A 19149-nucleotide genomic window follows, 5' to 3' on the forward strand; every position below is an offset into this window, starting at 1 on the left:
AATCCCCTCCCCCCCACGAGCGACTCCTGGTGCTCTGCGAGGACGTCCCCGTGGTCGCGGTGTGCGGGACGATCGGGTCTGGCTCGATCGGGTCTGGCTCGATGAAATTCCTCAATCAATGAAGGATCCAGGATGTCGTGGGCGGGCTACCCATGATCTCTCCTCTGGTCCGTATCCCTCCCAGTCCACCAAGTATTGGAGCTGACCCCCTCTCCATCTGGAGTCCAATAACTCCTTTACAGCATATGCTGGGGTTCCATCAATGTCCAGCGGTGGAGGTGGGCTCCCCAGTTCCTGATGTTGGGGGGTCAGCATCGGGGTGGAACGGTTTTCAGGAGGGAAACATGGAAGGAGGAGAGATACGATAGTTAACGGGAAGCTCAAGTTCATAAGTGACCGCATTAATCTGTCTTAAGATCTTGAATGGGCCTACGTACCATGGGCTGAGCTTTCTGCTAGGCAGCCGTAACTTGAGGTCCCATGAGAGCCAGACCCTTTGTCCAGGTTGGTAGGGAGGATGTGGGCGACGTCGTCGATTAGCTTGAATCTCCTGATTCCTGACAGCTCTTTGCAGACGCACATGAGCGCTGTCCCACACCCTCTCGCAACGGCGAATCCAGTCGTCGACTGCAGGTACTAGTGATGGTTCTCCAGACCACGGGAACATGGGGGGGTTGGTTATCCTAGCATGCATTGGAACGGGTGTAAGACCAGTGGGATGAATGCCTCAATGAGTTTTTGCGACTCTGTGCCCATGGAAGGAACTCTGACGCACCGATGCTATGTTCACGTCCACAGTATGACCTGAGGTATCTGCCAATCTCCTGATTTAGCCTCTCCACTTGCCCATTCGATTGCGGGTGGTAACCTGAAGTTTAAACTGACATTAATGTCCAATTGTTTACAGAATGCTTTCCATACCTGGGACGTGAACTCGGGTTTTCCTCAGTCTGTAAACAATGTCTTCAGGGATACCGTAAGTCCTGAAGACATTGTGGAACCATCGCTTTGAGCACATATCCATAGCTGTGGGAAGACCTTTTCAGAGGTATGAGTCTACAAGCCTTGGAGAAGCTAGTGTCAATAATTACTAGGATTGTGGTAAATCCATCAGATGGGGGTAGATCGGTGACAAACTAGTCTACTGATAGGTGTGACCAAGGTCCTCTGAGGTATGGGCAATGGTTGCTAACAGACCAGAACGGAAGTTCTTTGGGGTTTTTTGACTGTGCACACACAAAACATGACTTGACGTAATTTGTTACATCTTTAAACCCAGTAGCTGGCCAACAGGAAGGAAATTTTGCATGAGATGTAGTGTGCGAGAGATACCTGGATGCCCGGAACAAAGTGACGTGCCGATGGACCCACTGCATGACACGTCGTCCGAAGCCTGGAAGGAACATATTGACTTGTTATCGGGGACAACCCTGAGGTGCGGGTTCGTTGCGTTGTTCTCTCTGAATTTCATCCATCACAGTCCCAAGTGATTATAGTGCTATGATGGATAGACGGTGGCAGGATAGATCAGGTTGGTGATCTGGCAGTGGATGGTCATGTCTCCCTTGTATAAAAGAGCGTCTGCCTTGCATTTTTTACTGCCAGGACGGTAGGTCACGTGTGAATTGGAACCCTGGTAAAAAAACAAAGACCAGTGACGCCTGCGTGAGGATTTAGTCTTTAGCACTCTTGATGATATTCAAGGTTATTTATGATCAGTGTACCAATTACTGATAGGGGTGAGGGGAACCCTCCAACCAGTGCCTCCATTCTTCCATGGCTCGACATTTCATAGCCAGTAGCTCCTTGTTTCCGGACATCATAGTTATGCTCAGCGTCCATGAGTTTTCTCAAAAAAGTAAGCACAGGGAAAAAAGCTTTGCCTGGTTGTCCATGGCGTATGGGGGAGAGCACTGCACCTATTCTGCAGTCAGAGGCATCAACTTCCAGCACGAATGGCAAGTTGGGGTCAGGGTGTTTTAGGATTGGTGCAGTGGTAAAGCTGTGCTTGAGGTTAGTGAGGTTAGTGATACCCTTCAATAGTGATGTCAGACTGTGACTGTTGACTGTGGTGGGTTGTGGCCATTTGGTGAGTGCCGTGATCTTAGATTTGTCCATCTCCACACCTTGATGGCTGACGTTGTAGCCATAGGAAAGATCGTTTCCTTTGCACATGGAATTGCACATGTACTCCGCCATTGACATAGTTGATTCTTGTTAACATCCTGGTTAAGTAAACGTTTCTGACAATTGGGGGGGGGTGGGGGGGGACCATGGTGTTTACCTCTTTCTAAACTTGGAATATATCAAGACTATCAGTAATCATTTTAAGACACCACAAATTTGTTAAATCAGTCGCTCATCTCTGAGATATTTTCGTTAATGAACGAAACTGGAATATAACAGGTGCATTGAACGCGCAACCGAAGCCCATACCGCGCAAAACCACGGTATTCATCGTGCCCCCCTAGTGGTCAGAAAAAAGGCAAGGTATTCCTCATTATTCGATCCATCACACTCCTTGAATCTAATGAGGTTATAGGCACTTATAAACAAATCAGTTTGGTTCGTAAATCTTAGCTTCTCTGAGCTGTTTCAAGTGCTGCGTAAACTAGTGGTAGTGGATATTGAAACTTTGACTGTGGACCTTGTTGCAAGACCTCGATTAATCGATTGCCGCCCCCAATGGGCGTAGTCCTCCAGCCTTCTCATGAGCGAAAATCCTGCTGCAGTGGGAGGGATAGTTGGTAGGTGCATGTAAATGGAGGAATGAAACCATACGCTTGAGATCTCACAGCGACATGTAAGTGGCATTTCAGTCCATAAAGACTTGACGCTTTCCTGGAAGCTTGACCAGTGGATTAGACTTTACTTTTGTGTGGGCATGGACGTTCTGGTAATGTTAGAGATTCAATGGCAGCCATCCCAAGACCGATGAGGTGGCAGGTTAAGTGGCTTTGGTTTTTGCTGAATACTTCTTAGAAGGTCGTCTTGATAAGGGGATGGTTAGGGGTTACGGGCGTGCACTCTGGACTTTCGATGCTGGTTTTTAGTGAGAGACAAGGCGTTTAGGAAATTGACGTTATGTAAGACACTTAGAAAAACAGAAATTGTCGACCGATGTTGGATTTTATCACCACTCTGCCAGAGATGAACTGGGTCCGTGACAACAGATAACCAGGGATGCCAAGGATTGATATTCCGTGCGCATGGAGAGTCAGTGAAATAAGAAGGAGATTGGTTTTCTCTTGAGAAATCGGCCTACTTGCATCTTCATGGTGTGCAGTTTTGTTGAGTTATGCCAACGTCAATTGGGTGTTGTTGTTTCGCACACAGCTCTAGAACGAGTCGGAATAGACCTTGATAGGATGAGCACATTTGTAGTACGGGGAAAACTGTTGAACGTTGCTAAACTAGGGTTCTAATGAGAGGAGGGTGTTTAAGTAATGGAGCCAGAGTCGAATCGGCACACTGTGAATTCAAAGAGAGTCATCATTCAGCTAGTAATCTAGACAAGGAAAGTACGGAGTAGCCAGAGATGTTAAACATCTTATGGTTATGGAGAGTGAGATGACAACACCTATGATCGAAGGCTGTTTCTGTCAGGGAAGTCTCTCCCTGCTCCATTGTAGTGGAACCACTGCGTTGGCGTTTGGCCTGCACTACGCGAGTAAAAACATAAATTCCTGAACGCTTTGCTCGATCTCTCTTCAGATGCCAGCCTTTGGAACTCCTAGTGCAGGGGCTCGGGACTAGCAATGATCATTGGCGTGGCTTGATCAGACATCTGGGTAACTTGAGGTCTGATGATGCTTGTTTGACTTGCTTGAGGGGGGGCGGTTGAGTGAGGGTTATGAGATTATCAAATCTGATTGCTAAATGGTGACATAATCCAGAAAAGGAATGATCATCACCCTTACACGCGAGATCTGCCTGTAACTCCAATATTCAAACTGCGTGAAAACACAATGGAAACCTGGCTTGAGGGACACGTCCGTTCCAACCACGTCGGAGCAGCAACTGTCTAAACCTCAATAGCATGTTCATCGGGTCAGAATTTGCGGCTTGAGTTTAGTTGCATTTCACAGGACGAAGTGGAAAAAATTTACCCCCCCTGGCGATATTCAAACACGCATCTATGGAGTTAGTTTAAAACGAATATGGATAGGATGTTTGAAAACAGACGGGTCTGTTTCCCAAACTGCTGCGGGCCCCCCCACTCGATCGCTCTTGCCGGTTAGGCGATAACATGATGGAAAGACACGCTTCTTATCATCGGAAGGTCAAAGCTACTACCCTTGATGCATGAAAAAGATCTCAACTTTGTAAATGAACCTTTACATTGCTCATCAGAAAACCGTACTTGAATTTGTGCAGGAAGTGCACAGTTTTTAAATTCATGGGCGGTGGTGTTGTGGCAGCGGATCGTCGAGTACTGAGTGAGGTGACGTCATTTAGCGCTTTTAAGCTTTAGCAGTGAATCAGGCTCCTCCTTATGGGAGACACGTATCGCTGGTTGATAAAGCAAACGCGGCCTGTAGATCCGTTAACTTCTGCCTGGATTCTTCGGTGGCCGACACGTATTATGTAAGGACCTGAAGAGGTGGCATTAGAATCCATGTGGCCCCAGTGTGTTTAGACTATGCGAAATCGCGAAGCTCCCGAATCGCCCACCCACTGGTGGGCGACTCACTCCGACTAAAGAGCGTCGAATAAAAGGCGACAACAAGACTCTGCACCGAAATTGCACACGAAGTCCAATCCAGGCACACCAAACACTGTGGGCAATCCACAACTCGATGGAAAGTAGGGCTGGAAGCAGACAACGACGCAGGTATGGACACAGGCAAGCAATGGCACACTGGGAATAACGCTCGTTTAAGGCAGACAGCTGGCAATACTTCACGGAAGGTAAACCGTGGCTAAGGCCGATTGGCAGTTGTCCACAGGGCATAATGGCCACCAAACAGGAAATGCCAGGTGAAGCAGAGGGAGCGGCACGACAGTCAGTACTCGGCAGAGGTGCTCACCTTCTGCTGGCGTGGCGTTACCAACAACCATGTAATATTTTAAGTGTCAATGGTGTAGTTTTTTAAAATGCATGTATCTAACTAATTTGTACATTTTGTGAATATCGTGTTTGAAAATCTTAAATCACACAACACATGTCTATCTGTGTACATTCCCAGAATTTATTTCCCAGGCAGTGTGTGTTTTTGTGAAAAACTGATGATGAGGGGGAAGCTGAGGTGTTTGGACAAAACACCAATAGATTACCTAACTCTGGCCATTAATCTTCCCTAGTGAAATGATGTCCAACAGAAGATACCCTCGTGATTCCCGCCATACTATTAGTGCTTCAACCTCCGAAGCTTAGTAAAAGTTGGAAATGTTACTCCCTGACTCCTAATGTTCAAAATGTATTTTGGTTTTCTTATGCGGACATAGTATTAATTAACTTGTTTTGGTTAAAGTTACCACTAACCTCAAGTGTTTTGCAGAGTTCTCATCTCCATCAAATATTTATTATTTAAAATGCCAATTTAATTTGGTGCCTACTTGACTTGCCCTAGTCATTTGTATTTGGCTTATTTATATAGCAACAATTACGGCAAAGCTGTATGATAGGTTTTCTCTAAAGAGCAATCTGTGTTATGATCATTAGAGCTGGGCTGCCACCTTGGGTTTTGGTGTTAGCTGTTTTGACAGTGCAGGTCTGTTTCAGCTCAAGACATATGTTCATCATAATAAAAAAAAAAAAAAAGGAGCAGAGAGGGGTAATTTGAAAAAATTCAAACTCTTTGAATCCCTGACACGCACGTGGCCGCTATAGAGACAAAACAGAAATACTCTGGTTATCCCTCATAATAGCCCGCCAAAGCGAATGGATCCGTCAATGTATTACAATCTCTTCCTGGGGATGACACAAGCGCGACAGAACGAGGCCCGTCCACTTACTGTCCAGACTCGCAGCTACGCTATACGCACGTAGCCGCAGGATAAGAGTTTTTCTCTCATTACCTGTCGATCTGTCGTTGAGTACCGTAAAGGACCTATGGAACATATAACCCACGTGGACTTTCTATTCTCGGGACATAAGCAGAGGATGTTGAAGGGAGGACCACGTCGGCAGTCAAATCATATTGGGTTTGCAGGTTTCTTCACGCAGTGTGTGGCAAAAGGGATTATGTTGAGACATAATAGAGACTCTGTTGCATTGATTGCATTGAAAAGTTGGCCTGAGCAGATTTCAAATTACGCGTTCATTCAAATTAAAATGTTTATTACACTGAATTTTCACGATGAACATTCATCTTGGTGTGAACAGGCCTTGAATTGGCATACAGGTGATTTATGTTTTTGGAATAAAAGTATCACAACAAAGCTAACAGTTTTGTTCATTACTTGTCCTACCAGGTGTCTCCAGCAGTGTTAATGAATAGAGAAGGGTCTGGTGCAACTTCAGACTTCCAGACTTGCACTCCAGACACTTGCCTTTCCAGTGACATCACTTGCAGTTTATTTTTATTTTTTCATTTATTGATAACTTTTTGTTTGAAACTCTCAACATTTTACAACAGCACAGGTGTTGAAGACAAGAAAAAATAAAATAAATTACGACGGCTCACCTGAAATCGCCACTTGCACTCTCAGCTACCTGCGGAGTCCACTTGCAGTCGGCCACAAATCATGCGGGTTGCCAATGGAGACAATACACTTGTGATTAAACATTAAAAAAGCTAAAATAGTACCGTTAACCGTACAGGCGGTCTGCTCCGCAAGAAAAAGACAAGACCCGCAAAATCGCAAGGCCACACAGCACAAGCAGAATTGAATATGGCAGTGTGCAACGTATTCATTAAAGCGTTTTCATCGTAGTAGAAAACATAAACATTCATATGGCTTAATGTATAAGAGGTCGAATTAATAATATCATAATTCAATATAGTTTATTATATAATTGAATAATTTATGAAACATGAGCAATCATGTGGAAAACAGACTACGAGATTTTAAAGCACAAAACTCAATATGCGCCCTTTCCTATTCTAAAAGTGAACAAAAAAAAAAAAAAAATTAATAGCATAAACAATATATGAACAGCCCGCAGGTGAGCTCAGAATAAATGCAACAGACTGCAAAGTTTTCGCGTTAAAGCTTTTTTCTAGATATAACTGTCTACAAATCGTTTATATCACTGCTTTGTCCATTACAGTCTACATTTACATGTTTTTATTTATAATGATTTTCTATGGGAGGAAAAACAATGTTTAACGGTAACGCCATAACGCATTGATGCTTTTAATTATTACTTAATGACATTTTCATAATGAATATATACAGGACCAACTATATTTGTTGGTCTGTATATACTCTAAGTCCAAAAGAAAGACATATAGGCTCCTGAATTGTCTTTATAGTCCATTCTTATGCCATTAAGGCGTTTGGGCTGTTATTGGGTATAAGTGCAAATTTGCGCATTGTGTTTATGGCATCTCCTTGCCTTGTAGTAAATTAAATTAATAACTATATATTGAATATTTTTTTTTTGATCTTTTTAATTGCACTTTTATGTAGGCCATCTTAATAGATTAATGCCTTTTTTTATTAAGTGTTTGTTTTTTCTACGGAGAGGAAATTAAACACTTAATGAGAGACTTTGTGCATCGCATCATATTCTGCTGTTTTGTGGCCGTGGAATTTGCTGGTCTTGTCCTTTTTCTTGCAGGACCCCTCTTCATTACGGTTTACTCTAAATTAGTTTTTTAAGTCTAGTTAATCAACCACAGTGTAATGTCTCCATTGGCAACACGCCACGATTTGTGTCGACTGCAAGTGACGTCGCAGGTAGCTTGAGAGTGCAAGTGGTGAATTGCAAGTGACTTTGTAATTTCTTTTATTTTTCTTGTCTTCAACACCTGGCTGGCTGTTCTGTAAAATGTTGGAGAGATTCAAACAACAAAGTTATCAATAAATAGAACAAAATAAAAAAATAAAAAAAAGACTGCAAGTGATGTTCACTAGCTGAACGCAAGGGTCTGAGAGTGCACGTCTGAGAGTGCAAGTGCAAGTCTTGCAGCCAGCCGCCCTTGATGATATATATAAACAATGAGGTTGCGGGGTGTTGTAGAGTTATTGGGCGGGGCCTTAATTAAAGTCTGACGGCTAACTGCTCCAGACTGTGGCAGACAGTGGCGCCTGTCATGTATACGATGTTAATTTGCGCCTCACCGTCCGGTAGCATCGGCGACTGGCCTTGCCCCTGCGCTGACTGTATTGATTAATGTACTAGGTAGACAGACTGACCAACTGAGGCTATCATTGGCCGCAGGCATCATTAATTCTCCCTTATTGATTGTTGCTTTCAGAGATAAAAGCAGTCTGCTGGTACTGGGAAACACTCTGAGCTCATGCAAGGTCAAGGCTAACAAACGGAGAACTTATATAATTCACAGCGAGCAAAGGCGGACTAGGTTCACTGAAAATATATATCTAGCTCGTCAAATCCATCGTACGGTGTAGGAACGGTCTTTCTGTCTTCTCGTTTTACGAATGATGGTCTAATTCCACTTCTATACCCAGGTTTGCATCCCGGACCATCCTTGTTTTCTGACAATTCACCACAGTGGTTTGTTGACACCCTGTTTACGCTGCATGAGTGACCTTGTGAGGAAAAACACTTAAAAAAACAAATGACAACATTCTTAACGGTACATATCTTGCGGCCATATACTGTTAGACTGCCTCACTGCACGTATGACCCATAATGAACTTTCAAATCATGTGACGGGCTACATTACCGCTTGCCCCTAAGTCCTGTTGGTGCGCAAAACAGAGACATGAGAAGGGACGAAAAGAGAGGAATACTGCGACATCTTAACTTGATGATGATTATAGGCCGTGTCCCTCAGCACGATTGGAGTTTCCCTTCTTGCCTGCCCTTAGTATTGTGTGTGAACCTTACCAATCCCGGAAGGAAGTGAGGTTTTATACATTTACACAACCATACTTCAATCTTCTGCTTTCCTGTGTGCGTGTAACGTGTCTAAGATACCCAGAGATACAGTACTTTAGCTGTGGTCTTAAAGAGAAGCAAGAGTGGATGATGGACTGCGTGAGTGTGTGTCTCTGAGATTCATTTTCTGACTCAAGGCTAAATGGGGGAGGAGCTGCTGTGTGCTCTATCCTCATGTAGTACTGCACTGGAATGGAAAAAAAATCACACTCACTAGCATCGCAGGACGTAATGTGAACACACAGCGCTCCGTATTTCAGTAACTTAAAAAAATTACCAAGTGTACTAATTCTGTGACCAAAAATATACTTACAAAGTCAAAAGAGTAAAAATGATACGTACTGTAAGAGTAATAGATGTTGAAACTTATGAATGGTAATGCATCCAGCTATGCGCAGACCAATTTATGATAATTTCTGAAGAGGTTATGCATTACTTGTTGTGGCTAAAGATTGGTCTCTGCATTATCAGACCATTTACCTCAGAACGAAAAGTTGAACAAATGTCAACAGGGCAGAACCAATTAAAGTAGAGGAGCTGTCGCACTAAGAAGGTTTTAAGTGGCCTACTCGTTGAAGTATGTAACTAATAGTGGTTAAAAAAATCAAAATAATCAATACTGAATATTACAATCAGTTCTGAAAAATCCACTATGTTACACATACAGGTTTGCTATGTAACATTTACAGGAAACGTACCAGCCGTGGCAGTCGGGCCTAATGATTAGAGGGCCCCGGCGCTGTCGCTGGGCCGAGCCCTTGGTGGCCCTGCAGGAATTGCTGGTGGGGGAGTGAATAACCTGGGCGCCTCTTTTCTCCACCCTCAATACCACGACTGAGGTGAGACACTGAGCAAGACACAGAATCCCCAACCGTTCCCTGGGCACTGCAGCAATATGGCTGCCCACTGCACTGTGTGTGTGTTCACTTGGATGGGTTAAATGCACAGAGCACAAATTCTGAGTTATGGGTCACCATACTTGGCCTCATTCACACTTCATCTTTTTGTACACTGGGATAGATCCAGAAGTGTACAATCTGGCCATATTTGACAACATCTAAAATGTAAAGATTATTATGTATTACAGCTACATATTACCAGTCTTTTATATCATAAATATATTTTGCATAGTTGCCCTTTTAGCATTTATAGACAAATTTTTGACCCCTCAATCAAATTCCCAAACTTACACATGACTATTTTATAGTGAATATAAAATACAACACACACACACACACACACACATACATATAATATCATATAAATAAAATGCAAAATATTATACCATACCGTCTGTGAAGGCATGCATTTTTTTGCACCCAAAACATGACATGTCACAATCTGTGACAAGGCAGGCGACAGTTCACTGCCGTAAAGCTGTAAAGCTTTTGAGATGGCATTTTTGAATTTGTAACGAGCATGGGATTTGATGTTTATGGTCACTGTTGAGGACGGAGATGAAGATCTTTGACAAAACTGATTTCAATAAAGATAATGAATTTATTTAAAGTTAAATAAAACAAGGCTAGGGAGAGCAACATAAGAACAAATCAATAAATGGTTGGAAATGGGATTTTCAAACAGATTCTGAGATGCGGAAGCAAGATGGGAACAGAGTGAGAGACAAGAGAGTAAGACAAAATGCAGAAGCTTCCTAAATAGGGTGCCACACGTGCTTCCCATTCTCAGGTGTCTCCCAGGGACACCTACTATCTACCTTCAACCAAGATCAGATTGCTCCACCTCGGAATGTTATTTCAAGATCGTCAGCTCCAGCACTTGAACAAGCCATGTTCAAGAAGACAACTCAAGAAGGCTCAGTGCAGGCTGCCTCCACTGAATGTTTCATCCCCTACCTTTTCTGGTGAAGATTACAGTGTGAGTATGCATCCACACTTAAAGCCCCGATATATTTCAAATGAAATCAAAGAACGAACTAATATGACGTCATTTCAAACAAAATCAGGCCAAAACGAAGTTCATTTTGAGTTCGTTTCGGCAGTTCGAAACAGCTGACCAAAGCAAACTTTCTGGGGGAGTTCGTTTTGGCTCCTAAACACCTTTGAGCTTCCATTGGTCCATGGCGGTTACACAATCGGTGGGTGTGTTCTAAAACTCCATGACATGAGAGTTTTTTTTGTCCCGGTTTGTTTCTTATTCAGTGGCGGTCATTCAGGAGAACAACATCTCCTAGTCACTAGCAACATGAATACACTGGAGTGTCGAATAGAAGCTCCCAGGATTTACCCGCCCGTACGCCCGTCGATAGGACTTTAAGATTCAGAGAAAGCTTTTGTTCCTAGAAAAAAATTTAAACGGTTTGGTGTGCGACCCGGGGAGTTATGAAAAAAAGCATGTAGAATCACAGATGCAAGTTTTAAAAAGCCTAAAAAGAAGAAAGGAAGAGTAAAGAAAAGGGGTAGCAAGTCCCAAAACATTTTTCAAATGAATGTTCACCAACTGCTGTGCTTTTGTTTTTTTTCTTTCAAAAACGAATTTTAAAAGGTATAAATAATAAATCCCAAAAAGAACATACAAATAATAATTAAAATAATGACCCCACAAAAAATAAAAAAGGTAAAAAATTTTATCCAGTTTAAAAAAAAAAAATTAACATGTAAAATAAGTAACAAAAGGTTTGGTTTTATTGAGAGACTCCAATATTTGTTCCACTGATGAAAGTTTCAGACTTGACCCTTTCACACTTCCCAAAAGGCTGTTAGTTCTTTTGTTTGAAAACATGATACTTGATCTAAAATGTGCTAATCATTTTTTCCTTTGTCTAAATATTACCATTGGGTTTTCTCACACCAAATTTGCCTCCCTTTTCTTTATTTTGTTTTGGTTGGGATATGCGCGAGCTGGGGACAGTTTACTTTAATCTACCCCCCACCTCCGCAGGCGGGGGTGTTGGAAAGTTCAAAACATATACCTACTCAGCCTTTTCAAACTTTTTTTCCCCCAAACGAAAACGAAAGAATTTAATTTGAATATCCCGGGCCCTTTCCCAGCCCCCTTTTTTTCCCACATTTTTTCCCCCCCCTCCTTTCTGAAACCCCTATAGGGAGGAACAGATACTTCACCTCCCTCCAGCCCCCAAACCCTTTCACACAAGTTTTTGGGGACAGCCTGTACATGGGGTTTCACTTTTTTTTGTTCATTTACCCAGCCACTTCCCAACCTAAATATTCAAAAAAAAAGCCAAAAACGCGGATGCCCAGATCATCCCCCCCACCTATCCCCATGTCTACCCCCAGCGGCCTGCCATAAATACCCTCACTTCAGCGCCACCTTTTTTCCACCTCCTCCTCATGCGAGCCAGGAGCCTTTTTAGAAAACCAAAATTTTTTGCCTCAAATTCCCCAGGTGCTGAACGATCATCCTTTCGTCCATCAGTTCCTCCAAGAATCCAAGCCCCTTTTAAATTGTTTTTTAAAACCTAACCTTAAAGTCTCTTCCCTAGACAAAACAAGTACTACCTTTGAATTTCATGTTTAGTAATTTCAGAATTCATACCCTTCTTTCCCCAAGTGCAAAGAGAAAAAAACTGCGTTTTTTTAACATACCATAAAGTTTCTCCTCAAAATGTGCTGTGTTGTTACCCAGGGAATCAGAGCCCATTGGGTCTCTCGATCTCAAAACTTTTTTTTATATAGTGTTTTTTTATTTTTTTTTTTTTTGGCGTAAAAGTTCCCCTGTGCCATTTGCAGATTGTTTACCATAAAACTTTGCCCTAATCCCCAACAGGTCATTTAGTTATTTTTTTTTACTTGAAAACATCCATTCAGCCCTATCAGCCCATCTGTTCCCCTTTTGATCAAACACTGCCCCCCAGGAGCCTTTGGCTCACTTCCCCGGGCAGGCTCGTTGCCCCAGGCCAATAAAGAGCGATTTCATAAAGAGCACAAACTTTATTTAAAAAAAAAAAAAACAAAAAAAATAAACGTTGTTGACATATTGCTTTCCCCTTTCACACCCTCTTTTTTTTGTAAATAGGCATGTTTTTTACAAATGCGCCCTACGGGTTTGAAATTCTGGCTTGTGCTCAAGGTGCCTGCTTAAAAATCCACATGGTGGAATAAAAAAAAAGATGTAGTACTTTTTCAGCTCAAGCAGAAGCAAATTGAGCTCACTACCCAAAAAGATACTTTCCGCCCCCGGAAATAGCACAGCGCAAGCCCTTTCCAGAGAAAAGCCCTAAAAACCCCCTAAACCCCCTGCAAAAGGGCTCATTCACACTTCTAAAGTCCGCTACCAAACCCCTTACCATGCATTTTGACTCTATAACTCATTGGGGGGTCCCCCGTATTTAAAAAACGAATATTCATGACAATACTGCATTTCCCCTGGAAAATGTATATAATTATTTATAAAATTATTATATATAATAATATTATTTTTAAAAATAAAATTAATTTTTTTTTATTATTTTTTTATTTTTTTTTTTTTTTTTTTTTTTTTTTTTTGGGTTTGGGGGGGTTTCCCTCATGCCCCCCTGCACAATTAAGGATTAGGGTCAAAGATTCTCCACCCTAGACTGAGCTCACCCAAAAAGACCTAAAATTAGCTTTTAGGGCCTTGGGGGTTTTTCACCCTTTCCCCCCTTAGGAGAAGTTAACTTCTCTCCCCTGTGGGGGTCTTGAAATTGTGTCCCATATCATATTGGATTTCCCTCGGGGGGGGAAGTCTATTTAAAGACTGAAAACCCAGGCCCCGAGAGGGAAGAATGCGGCCCCCTTGATATACTCTTCCCCCTTTTAGGGTTCCTTCACCCCATTAGACTAACATTTTTGTTTGGGTCCCTGGGCCAGCGGGAACTGGTAAACTTTGATGCACCCCCAAAAAAAAGGAAATATGCACCTGTTTTCCCCATGGTTCGTTAAAACCATAAAACCAAACTGCATCAAAAATTTTCTGAAAAATCTTTTTCAAAGAGTATCATGGGGAGCTAACAGTCCCCTGTCCGGGTTCTTTAAAGGGTGATTCCAAAATTCTCCTAAATGTGTTGGCAAAGGGATTTGTATTTGGGGAAGCGTGGCAAATGGTTTAAAAGAGTCGGACTCGTAACCAAAAAGGGGTGAGTTAGTCCCCATGCAGAGATCCCATCTGTTCTATGACAACCCGAACAAAAGAGTCTATCCAGCCAACCCCAGAAAACTTTATTTCCATCACTAAACAGGAAATGACCAAATGAATCCAAATCCAAGAACCCATCACTTTGGAAAATTTTAAACAGGGGAAAAGTACGGGAAAAGGTCAGAACTTCTGCCAAAACCAGAAGGCATAAAAAGGAATACAAGTACGGACAAAGCTTTGGCTAAGCTTCACACGCCCGCCAAAAAACCTCTACTAACGCGAAGAAAATTTTTGCCTACTGGACTGACCCCCCTTTGTATGGTGAAAACCTTTGATTGAAGGGAATGTGTTCCCCCCAGTGAAAAAATATAATCTGAGTTCATCAAAATAAGTGAAACTAATTAAAGTGGTTTTGTAAGTCCCCCCGAAAAAAATATAGGAGAAAAGGCCTAACACAGAAAACCTAACCCGGGCAACCCCGACCCCGGGGCAATCCATTTTTTTAAAAATTTTAAAATTTAATTACAGTTTTCCCTGCTTGACCATATTGCTCTTTGGGCCCTTTTTACTGTCTAAAAAGTTTATCCACACAATTTGTGTTTTCGCATTAACTAATCTTTCGGGGATTGCAGGGGAGTTTTTAAAGGGGCCCTCTTGACTGCAAAAAAGGGAAAAGTTTGCTACATTTCAACTTGATCTTTAGGGTAAAAAATCCCAATGCCAAAGAAGATGCCGACAAATTTCCAGAGTCTTAGAGGGAAAAAGAAGACCTATTATCCCCCCTAGGAAGAAAAGGTTTATCGGGGCCCCAAACTGTTTTTTGAAAAAACTGCCATTTATTTTCTCAAAATTTTTCCTATGCAAACGGCTAACATTACAAAAAAATCTTTTAAACACAGTCGTCCGAGGGTAAGGACTTTTTTGAACCCATTTCAGGGCCCCTTTTGTTTTCAATTGCTAGGTCTCTTGGTGCTCCAGAAGAGATTGTCCCAACCCCTTCTGGTCCCATGCATTTTTTCCCCGTGGTAAAAAAACATTGCCCCCAGACTGCTTACCACATGGAAAATATTATCACTTACCTTTTTCAAAAACTTTGTGATATTTTCATAGTAATTTGCACTAATGTTTAAAGCTCAATTTAAAAAAAAATCATTCTTTTATTGGTTTTTAAAGCCTAAAAAGGTTCCCAACTACTTTTCATTCTTTCTTATTTTTTATTGTAGTTGCTAAAACCCCTTTTTTTAAAAAAATTATTTTTTTTGTGTCTTCCCTTTTGTTTTTAAAAAAGGAAAAACCTAAAAATTTTTTCATCCCTCACAAATCCTTTAGATTGGTCGGGCCCCCCAAATTTTAAAATTTTTTTTCAGCAAAAAAAAACCTAGAGGTGCTTTGGGTGAGGAGGAAAAGGGGTCAATGACACTTCAATCTCACCTTTAAAAAAGGGTTGGGTTTATTATGATTTCCCTTTTTTTCTTTTTAAGGTGTTGTTATGTTAGGATAAACAAAGTTACGATGCTCAAAATTCAAACAAAGGGGGATATTTTTTTAATTTAAAAAATTGTTCTAACTTTAAAGGGTGGGGGGACAAAATGGCTTTTCCCCTTTTTTGAAACCCCCCCCCCAGGTTTTTCAAACCTTGCCACGCATGCAAAGGAACGCACCCACCGTAATGGTAAGGGGGTGTGACGTTTGGGACAAATTTCACTAACAGTTTTGCGACACAACACCGGGTAGCAATCAATTAGCCCCATAGCGTATCCGAGGGAGGGGCTTCACAGAAACCCGGAACTCAAAAACGTTTTGACAAAAAAGGGGGAAAAGTGGTATAGAAAAAGGTAAAATATGTTAAAATGATGCATTTTTTTTTTGCTTTTTTTAAAAAACAGAAACAGTTCCTACACCCCATAAACCCCATCAAGCCTTCGAAAAAAGCGATCAACACCCCTTAAAGGGCTTGTGACCCAAACTTTTTTTGGACCCAAAAAAATTTTTTTAAATGTACTGGTGGGAAACCCCTACCAACCCCCCAAAAAAGCCCTAATACCCCTTTCCAAATACAGATTTTCCAAAAACCCCCTTTTCAAATTTATAAGAGGTAATTTGTAAAACAGTCAATAACCTTACTAGAAAATATGATTTTAGATTGGGATAGGGTTAGCAGAAAAAGTTGGCGTATTTCAAAAATTTAAATTTTGCAAGAAGCCCGTTGGGGAACCTCAAAATAAAGTTGAAAGGGAAATTTAAATAGAAAACCTAAGACTCTTATGTTGTAGTTGACAGTAGTTCAAAATTTTCTTAAAGTTAAAAAAAAGTCTAAGTGGACTATCGAAATAAAGTGTTACCCGTCCCTTACTCTAGTTTTTTTTAACCTGGTCTGGGGACCCCCCGCACGCCCAAAATTTTCATGCCTCCCTTTTACAAATTCAAGGGTGCTCATTTGGGGAGAGCTTCATGAACTTAACTGAGCATTTCAATAAAGGAAACTACAAAATGTTCAGAGGCCCAAAGATTTAGAACCACTGCTAACCTTGCCACCAAAAACCATCCGTACCTGCCAGTACTTTCACACTGCTGTTTGCCTTACTTCTACAGCCCCATTCCTTCAGATACTTCTTTGAGACACTCCGCAATTGCAATGTCTTTCAGCGGTGCTGCTGGATTCCCATGAATCCTCTACACCCCAACCCTCCACAGGGTAAAGGGCTGTCCTCCATCCTTTTTTCTGCACAAGCAGCCAGGTCAGTCTATTTTTACTTTAGCTGTGATGGAAACCTCACTTCCTAGATGCTTTTGACCAAAACATTATGCCTAAGGTGGTTGTGGCAAATCTCAGACTTAAATTCATCTGCTGGAGAAGGTCGCCCTCTATTGTGCACTCACTTCCAGGTGCCAGGATTGATCTGGATTCTCTCTGGGCAAGGTTTTCTGCAGCCCCCCCTTTCACAAAATCATGAACTGCCTTTTATGAGCAGTGTGTCATTGATTTGCCTTTAATGTATATATCTCAAGGATCTCTGCCAACTTATGCAGAATCCGATCACTTTGCCACCTATACTATCCCTGCGCCAAAGCTTTTTTGCAAACAGCCAACATACTGAACCAACTTTGCGCTATTTCAGATGGCCTCCCATTGTCCATTGCACTTGTGCTGCCAGCCTTCTGCTCTAATAAAATAAATTTCTCCTTTTCCTATTTACTTCTGTCACCACCATTGCTTTCCTATGTTTCCTGAGGCGCTGAACACCATTTGGGGGCTATTTCTAGTCTAAGCCCCTGCTGTACTCTTAGTTTGTCCAACAATTTCTTCATGCTACAATCTTGTAACCATCTGCTTCACAATCTCCTCTGCTTTTCAAGTGTGCACAGTTCTGATGTTGATCCCACTGCATTACAGACATGGCATTTCAACAGGACGTGAGGGATTGACCAAACCCTGATATTCTCTTTTAAAGTTGCTGCCAACTGGTTGTTTAATCTATGTTGCATGACTCCAGATTCCTGAAAAAAACCCCAAAACATTCTGGTATGTAGAAAAAATCCAGCACTTGCTCCAAAGTCTTCTTGCTGATCCAAGTGAATGGGGGCTCCTACGGTCTTTCACCAGTTATAGAACTATGCTTACATTTGTAATCAACATTTCCTTGTACTCAAATGGCCTCTGGCATTCTGATTCAAGACGGAAAACCCAGAACTTTATAAAGAAACTTTTTTTTCATCCATGGAAAAGTCTGTTCTTTGACGGGAAAGAGTCAAAACAAAAAAATGATTTGCGTCTTCCGCAGCTGAGCATCCACTTAAAAGCATAAATCTCTCGTATAGAAAGGTCTTTGTGCATCCTATGATCAGCAGAGTGGACTGGCCTGATTAGTAAATGAAGTGACAGGTCTGCTAAAAAAACTGTGGTGTGCTCAGTCATCATAGAGCAAATAAAAGTATTTGGGTTTTTTTTTCCAAATTAGTTCAGAACCAACCATATTGTTGGAAAATTTAGATGGAAAACCCTTATAGGGTCTGTTTGGGCCACTGTGAACCATCACCATCCCGCCCTACGTGCCGTTTCCCTGTTCAGCAAGAAGAAATTTCAAACATGGCGTTGACTGACTGCTTGCAAACAGATCCATGGCTTAAATACACAAGGATAATTGGGCTAAACAGACACAAATGGAGACAATCAGGGAATAGAGGATACAGGAACAGAATGGAATTCAAAACTAAAAGTCTACAAAAGCACGAAGACAGGCATACAATAATGAGCTATTTAAGTTGGGGACTCCAATAAGGGGCAGCTCCCATGCTCAAGGTACACAAAAAAGTACGAAAGAACCGCAAATGTTCAAGAGGGAGGTGGCAAGGGAGAGCAAAGGAGAGTGAAAGAGGGCCAGGACCATGAAATGGGGGGTACCTGGGTGTTGGACAACCACGACGGAGTAGGAGCGGAAAACAACTTGGTGGAGCTGGATAGAATCTGGCAGGGAATCAGAAGTTGTCCATTCCCTACCTCCTGCATGCATGATAATTTATTTTTAAATTTTTTCCCAAGGCGCTTTCTCTCCTCATCATGTGACTTAAATTTGTAAGCTTCGGTTGGTTATCAATGATTTTCCTTAAAATTTTATTTTGATTTGATCTAAAAATTTATTAACTTGTTCTACTTGGAGATGTTTGGAGGTGAAAGCCCATGAAAAATACTGTCAAGAAATGTACACTTTGTTGGAGGCTTTGTGCATTTCAAAAGGGAAAGGGACGGTGTAGAAAATAATATAATCAACAAGAAAAAATTAAGAAATAAATCAGATTATTTTCTCAACTGATTTAAAATATGATAAACACCTTGTACACATGCACAGTGCTGTGGTGTGTGGGGTGTTACATATGTTTTATGTCATACGAACATGTTTGTTTATTACGAATCATGTCTTACTGGTCAGTAGAGGACGTTGAATATTTACTAAAAATTGCTTAAAAGCTATTGTCATATGCATAAATCAGCTTTTTTTTATGATATGTCATCAAGGAAACAATTACAATTAAGCTCCACCGACATTATGTGTTGGCTT

At 41.7% G+C, this 19149-nt stretch overlaps 1 pseudogene; it reads left to right on the forward strand.

Moving 5' to 3' along the window:
* Positions 1-4955: 4955 nt before the first annotated feature.
* The window catches only part of LOC109102697, a 152323-nt pseudogene continuing 138129 nt past the window's right edge, over positions 4956-19149 (forward strand).

The sequence above is a fragment of the Cyprinus carpio genome, chromosome A15 (assembly GCF_018340385.1).
Source record: "Cyprinus carpio isolate SPL01 chromosome A15, ASM1834038v1, whole genome shotgun sequence".
In the NCBI taxonomy this organism is placed as follows: domain Eukaryota; kingdom Metazoa; phylum Chordata; class Actinopteri; order Cypriniformes; family Cyprinidae; genus Cyprinus; species Cyprinus carpio.